Source organism: Mustela nivalis, assembly GCF_964662115.1.
Source record: "Mustela nivalis genome assembly, chromosome: 1".
In the NCBI taxonomy this organism is placed as follows: Eukaryota; Metazoa; Chordata; class Mammalia; order Carnivora; family Mustelidae; genus Mustela; species Mustela nivalis.
The window spans coordinates 108484635-108491914 of NC_139020.1; the positions used below are offsets into that span (position 1 = coordinate 108484635).

Below are 7280 nucleotides of genomic sequence, written 5' to 3' on the forward strand. Positions count from 1 at the left end.
AGAAGAGTCAAGGAAGGGTGAGAGTTGGAGAGAGGGAGAGTCTGGGTCCTGAAAGTCACTTCTTTTGAAGCCCTAGATCCAGTGAGGCTGAGGTTTTCCTTTGAACCCTCCAGTTACGTAAGTTAATGCCTTTTCTTTGCTTGTGCTAGTTTGAGTTGGATTTCTATCACTTGGAAGGTAAAGAATCTCGACAAGAATGATTAGTTCAAAAACTTATTTCAGGTAAGAAAATACAAATGCGAGATTTAACGTAAGGTTGGTACAGACCAAGATAAGACTATAAATTAGAGAGCTAGTTAGCAAGTAGAAGAGGCTGATAGAGCCTGATGAAATTCTTCTAGAGAATTGTCTCTCTTTCATCATGCACTGCCATGGTAAGTCTGTTAATCAAAGAGCTCCCTTCTTTTGGCCAAGGGATGGGTCTGTGACAAAAGTAGGCAAAGGACTCTTTCCTCTGTGATTTGAGTCCTAATAGTAGTACCCAAAGCTAGGAAAAAGAAAAGTTTCCTGTCCATTCATTTCAGAGTGGCAAGGCTGATGAGACGCTCAGGAAATTTCTCCCAGTAAGACTTCTGGGGTTGTCTGTTGTTGACCTATCAAACCTGATTGTTTCACCTGCCACTCCCTTTCCCCCCAATTCTGTGAGTAACCCCTCTTTTTACACTAATATTCTTCATAAGTTTCAGTTAGTTTATCCTACCTATAATCATAGTCTTAAAGAATATAGAAATTGATCCAGGAAGTGAGATGTTGAAAGTGACTGACTAAAAACTGTAGAACTGTCTGAGTTGGATGAAAAGCAGAGAAAGATCCTTTATGTTCTGGGAAATATGCAACACTTTTCATGATGTTAGGATCTACTAGCTGTTTCTTGTGACCTTCAGCAAAGCCCTGTAAGAAAGAAATCAACCAAGATTAAAGTTGGTCTACTGGTGAAAAGAGAATGAGTCCTGGATAAGATAGCCTAGATTCTGTTCCTCCTTGCTAAACACAAGCAAAGCCCATGTAAACAATGTAAGAGGCAACCAAAAAGACATCTCTTAAAGGTGACAAGCAAAAGACAAACAAGTTTAGGGTCATAGCACTGGAGGGGAAAAAACAAACAAACACAATGTCAAGATTCCAATCTCCCACCAGACAGAAAAAGGATGCCAGGATGCCGAGAATTTCCTGACTTCTAGTCTAGCAACAAAAGACATCCCACATAGGCTTCTTTCCAAGACTGACAACATAAAGTGAACTGAACAACACCAGCAAATGTGGATTGACTTGGAATTCTTCCTAGCTGGGCTTAAGAATTTCTTCCCCTGCCCAGGGACATCAGAATGGATGGGTAGAACCAGGAGGAAAGACCAATCCAAAAGAAGATGGCCTGGGAAGCTTGAGATTCCCCTTTCCTGCCCAGACACTAAGAGCCCGAGATTCTCTTCCTGCCCAGAGACAGTAGAAGAGCTAGGATAGCATGAGTAGGGGGATCCTACCAAAACAAGTGCTTAGTCTGGAAGCCTCTTTATGCCAACACACTTGAGACTACCCTTTTCCACCATGAGATACTTGGTGGCCCAGCCTGGTGAAAATTTTCTACCACTTCAGGCAGTACCAACAAGGATCATGGGAACGCCAATAGACTCACATAAACCAACCAGACAAAATGATACTGAAAATAATATGGGAATTAAACTATCACTGGAACCAGACCAAGAAAGTAGACCAGGATCTACCTGCATGCTTAATCTAAGCAGAGTAATAAAATTAAAAGATTTAAATAGAATACAGAGTCACCTACCATAATTGACACAGTGTCTAGAATACAACAGAAAATCCCTCATCATACTTAGGATTAAGAATAATCACAACTTGAATGAGAAAGACAATTGATATCACCTCTGACATGAATCAAACATTGGAATTTTATGACAAAGATTTTAAAGCATTTAAATAAAAATGACCTGACAACCAATTACAAATTTTCTTGAAACAAATGAAAAAACAGAAAACTTCAGCAAAGAAGTGGAATTTATAGAAAGGAGCCAAATGAAAATTACAGAACTAAAAATATAATATTGGGTATTAAACAACAACAACAAAACCTTATTGGCTGGAGTCCATAGAAGCAGGGAGGTGATGAAGAATAGAATCCATGAACTTGAGGACAGATAGAATTCTCCCAATCTGAACAACGGAAAGGAAATTGACTGAAAAAGACAACCCAATACAACACAGAACCTCAGGGACTTGTATGACAATAGCAAAGGAACCACAACTCACATTATTGGATTTCCAGAGTAGAGGAAAATAGAATGAGGATGAAGAACAGTCCAAGAAGTGATAGCTGAGAACTTCCCAAATTTGGCAAAAATAGAAACCTAGAAAAATCAAGAACCTGCGGAAATCACAAACAGGATAAATCTCCCCCACATCAATGCCAAGATACAGTATAATTAAACTTCTGAAAGCTAAAGACAAAATTTTTAGTTTTCAAAATGCATCCAAAATCTTGAATGCAGCCAGAGAGAAATGATGCCTTACTTACTGAGGAACACTAGTTGGAATGAAGATAATTTCTCATATGAAGCCACAGAGGTCAGAAGGAAGAGACATAATATTTTTCAAGTGCTATACAGAAGAACTGTCACCTCTAAAAAGAGTAGAAATAGGGGTACATACAGTAGACTATCTTGTCATGAGTTTTATAAATCATAACTGGTTGAACAAAAATTCTAATATGTAGTACCCAGAATGATGTTATTTATTTATTTATTTCTATTTTTTTATAGTTACCTTGATTTTTTAAATTTTTTGATTTTTTAAATTTATTTTTTATTCTAATATATTTTTAAAAATTTCTTTTTGAGAGAGAAGTGGGAGAGGGACAGAGAGAGAGAATCTCAAGCAGAATCAGAGCACAGAGCCAGAATCAGGTCTGGATCTCAGGACCCTGAGATCATGACCTGAGCTGAAATCAAGAGTCACACTGACTGAGCCAACCCAGGAGCTCCAGGACAATGATATTTTTTAAAAGTGGGAAAGGCGAGGGGACCTACATGGAAGAAAAGTTGCCACACCTCAGTGGTGACTTGTTGCAGTGGTAAAATGTTGACGCCATAGAATGAGATATGCTATCTATATTGTTTAGTATGAGTTCCCATTGCTTACGTCCTTACCAGCATTTTGTGTTGTCAGTGTTATGAATTTTGGTCATGCAATTGATGTGTGGTGATATTTTGCTTTAATTTGTGTTTCCTCTATAGCATATGATGTTGAGCATCTCTCTCTCCCTCTCACTTTCTCTCCCTCTCTCTCTCTCTCTCTCACACACACACACACACACATTGCAAGTAATCACAAGTATTAATCACAAGTTAAAGAGAGGCAATCTGGAAAGACTGGTAGGCTGTATCAATATCAATGTCCTGGTTGTGATATTACACTATAATTTTGCAAAATGTTACCACTGGGGGAGATGGGAAAAGTGTCTGAGGGATATCCGTATTATTTCTTACAACTGCATATGAATCAACAATAAACACAATATTAAAAAATAATAAGAAAGAGAAACAAAGAGAGAATGACAATAAAGTCTCACTAAGAAAATCCTACCTATGGCCTGAAAGCTAAGATAAATGAATACTGAGGTATTCCAGAATCTTACAGTATTGCAAAAACAGATCCCCCTCCCCTTCCCAATCTACACTTAACGTGAGCAAAGGCAGTGATCCAAGAAACATGGCAGGAGATTGAATTAGGACTTGAAGTTTGATGCTCTGGGTGGCCATTGTTTTAAATTGGCCTTTGACTGATCAAGACACAGAGCACAAACTGAGGGCGAGGGGACAGAGAGACACCAGTTGCTGGAAAATGGAAATTCCCAGTCCAGTTTCTGGATTCAAATACTGTGACTTGTTAACGATTTTTGGACCTAGTATTTGCCCCAGGAGTTGCCTGGAAGCAAACAAACTAAAACTCAAAAAACGAGAGTGCCTTGTGGGAGCTCAGTGGAAGCCCCAGATAAGCTGGCCAAAGAAAGGACCCTAGGTCAGGGACTCCAGGGCATCCCTGCTCAGCAGCTTCTCTGGGAGCTGAAGAGCAGCACTTGGATGTTGTTCCCCACTTCCTCCTTTCCCTAGTGGGAATTTAAAGCTAACCACGGACAATTCAGTTCAATGAGCCAATACATTTCCTTTTGGCTTAGACCAAACCTTAGTTTGGTTTGGTACCACTTGCAACTGAGAGATCATTAACAGATGCATTGTCTGTCTACTCTATGCTCAGCAATGTGTAAGTGGAATTTGTGCACACACAGGAGCATAGCAATACAGAGGCATTTACCCACACAATGGTGTCTACACACCTGCACAGAGGCATGAACCTACACCTACAAGCACCAGTGTGCATATGTACACACACACTACTGAAAGAGGCAGTCACACAGGTGGAGAAAAATTCATTCATGGTGGCATGTGTGTGCATACAGAGTAATCTCCCTAGAAAGAAAACTACTATGAGTCATTCTTGGCATCACACCTTTGGGCATATCATTAGCCTCAGAGTATTCAAAGGCAGAGATGATGCACTTATTGCAATAAATTAATGAACAGAGCTACTTTTTTTTTTTTTGAGCTTCAAAAGATGATGTGGGATTATAACATAATGAAAGTTTCTAAGGTTCAAACTCTGCTAATTAGGTTGTGTGCTCAATTCAATACAGCTTTGGTTCCCACAAATACAATCAGGATCTGGGTCTCCATGAAGGGGAACTGGAACTGGGTTCAGACAGGCTTCAGACTGCTAAGAGCCTGGCATCATCACTCTCCACCCGGCATATGCATGAAGAATGAAGCGAAACCTCAATTAGTTGAGGGGTATGTTAGGGGAATGTGAAATGTTGGCCCTACCAGGCTTTATCACACAGACTAGATAGTGATGAGAAGGGAAAAATGAATATTTAATATTCTGTCTGAACTTGGATTCTACAATACATGGAGGAAAAGGCATAATAAATGAGCCTATCACTAAAGGATTTCCCTTATTTCATCAATGCCTTGAGGAAATTTAACATTGATACAAAACTTTTATCTACAGGTCATATCCCAGAGTTAGCAATTGTCCTATGATGTCCTGTATCACTGTTGTTTTCTGCCGGTTCAGGATCCAATGTGTGTTCATGCATTGCCTTTAGGGGGTCATGTCTTGATTTTCCTTGAATCAAGAGCTAATCTTCAGGTGTTTCTTGTTTTTAATATCATTAAGAATTTTGAAAAATACCAGCCTGCTATTGTAAAAATTGTTCCTCAGTGTGGATTTTTCAGAGGTAGCCTCATGAAAAGATGAAGATATTTCTTCTGACTCATTTACTTCACAAATGATACTGTGTCTTTCCTGGGGCACCACACCCAGAGGCACATGATGTCTATTTTCATTGGTAATGTTCATTTTGATCACTTGTTGAAAATGTTTGGTTTCTCCAGTTTTTTCCTTAAAAAAATTAAAAAAAAATTTTTTTTAAAGGGACGGGGAAGGGGCAGAGGGAAATGGAGAGATTCCCAGCCAGGCTCCACACACAGGGCTTAATCTTACGACCCATGAGATCATGACCTGAGCCAAAATCAAAAGTTGGGCACATAACTAACTGAGTCCCAGGCACCCCTTCTTATTAATTTTGCCACACAAATTTCCCTAGATTTTAAAATGAGAGCTCTTTCAAGCAGACTTCTATGTATTAGTATATGGCTCCATATTTTTTAGACACTTTTTACTTTCTGACACACGGTATTTCATATTTATTTTGTACCTTCTCTGCCTAGTTCTTGAATTAACAATTTCCCAACAGCACTGGTCTCTTTCATAATTTCTTTAGAAACCAGGATCTGATAGTATGTGTGTTCATTGCTACGGGGGATTTTTTTTTTCCCTTAAAGATTTCATTTATTTATTTGAGAGAGAGAAAAAGAGAGCACAAGCAGGTGGAGGGCAGAGGGAGAAGCAGACTCCCTGCTGTTCAGAGCGCCAGATGTGTGTGGGGCTTGATCCGAGGACCCTGAGATCTTGACCTGAGCCGAAGCAGATGCTAAGCTGACTGAGCCACCCGGGTTCCCCCACTATGGGAGTCTTAAGGTCCTCCAGTGATTAGATCTATGAAATATGAAACCATGAGTTTTAACTGGTTCCTCCAATTCCGTTCCACCCCGACAAAGTCCTTTCTTGCCTTCCCCACTCAATATTTATATTTCCTTCCCCCCAGTAGGAGCTCTAGCTCCCAACAGTGTCAATGTCATTTACTCTTCTGTTTAATCCTGCAAAACACAGAAATTATGTCAATATTGCTATACTCACAATGTTATGAAAAAAAAACAAAAACAAAAACAAAAACAATTTTTTAAGATTTTCTCTTGTTCTTTTTTTTTCCTCTTTAGAAAAAAGTCTAGTATCAAAAGATACTTGAATAGCTCTTCCCTCACCCTTAGTTAGGGTGTTTTTTAGTTTAGTGTTATTCATACACACTTATGTTCTGTTTTTATATTATCCTGTTTTCTTTCCCACTCTTATTGATTTAATTTTGTGTTTTGAATTTGTAGATGGTTAACAAGAGCTCACGTGTTAAAACACTGCCAACAAAATGTACTCATGGAAGTGTCACATTATCCTAATAGGTAAGCAATTTTATTATTTTCTGATTTATCCTTTCCATGTATCTTTTAGGAAAAATAAGCATAGATATATGTTATTTCTCCTTCTTTCTCATCAAAATGTACACAAAAGTAATATATGTATGTTGCTGTAGATACTAAAAAAATAGTGTATATGTTACCATTATTTCACACTGTCCTTTTTATACTTATCAGTACTTTCTGATTATACTCCATATTACTTTATATAGTTTACTCTTACTTTTGACAAAAAATTTGTGAATTGTTAGTTATTTTTCAGCAGTATTTTTAATACAGTATCCTATTATTTTTTGAAATCTATTCATGCTAACGTGCAATCTGCTATCAGTATAATTGTTATTATTTGTAGTTACTCGGCCTTTCTTTTAGTTCTTATGGTTCTGCCGATTCATTAATATGTACTGTGGTGTAGATTATTTAGAGTTTTTTTTTTATTCTAAGGATTTATTTTATTTTATTTTTTAAGTCAGGAAACCCCTCTGATATTTTATTTGATTTTTTCCCCATTGCTTTCTTCTGTAACTCCTTTTAGATTTATGTTTGAGCATCTCAATGTATTCTCCATGATTCTTAACTGTTCTTCCATCCTTTTTTTTTTTACATTTACACATT

The 7280-nt window shown here is 38.0% G+C and overlaps 1 long non-coding RNA gene across 1 annotated transcript in view; it reads left to right on the top strand.

The window, feature by feature from the left end:
• The window catches only part of LOC309846163, an 80001-nt gene extending 73348 nt beyond the window's left edge, over nt 1-6653 (top strand). The window contains exon 3 of the long non-coding RNA XR_014301754.1: nt 6576-6653. This is a non-coding gene — a long non-coding RNA (uncharacterized lncRNA). The remainder of the gene's footprint in view (nt 1-6575) is intronic.
• The last annotated feature ends 627 nt before the right edge of the window (nt 6654-7280 follow it).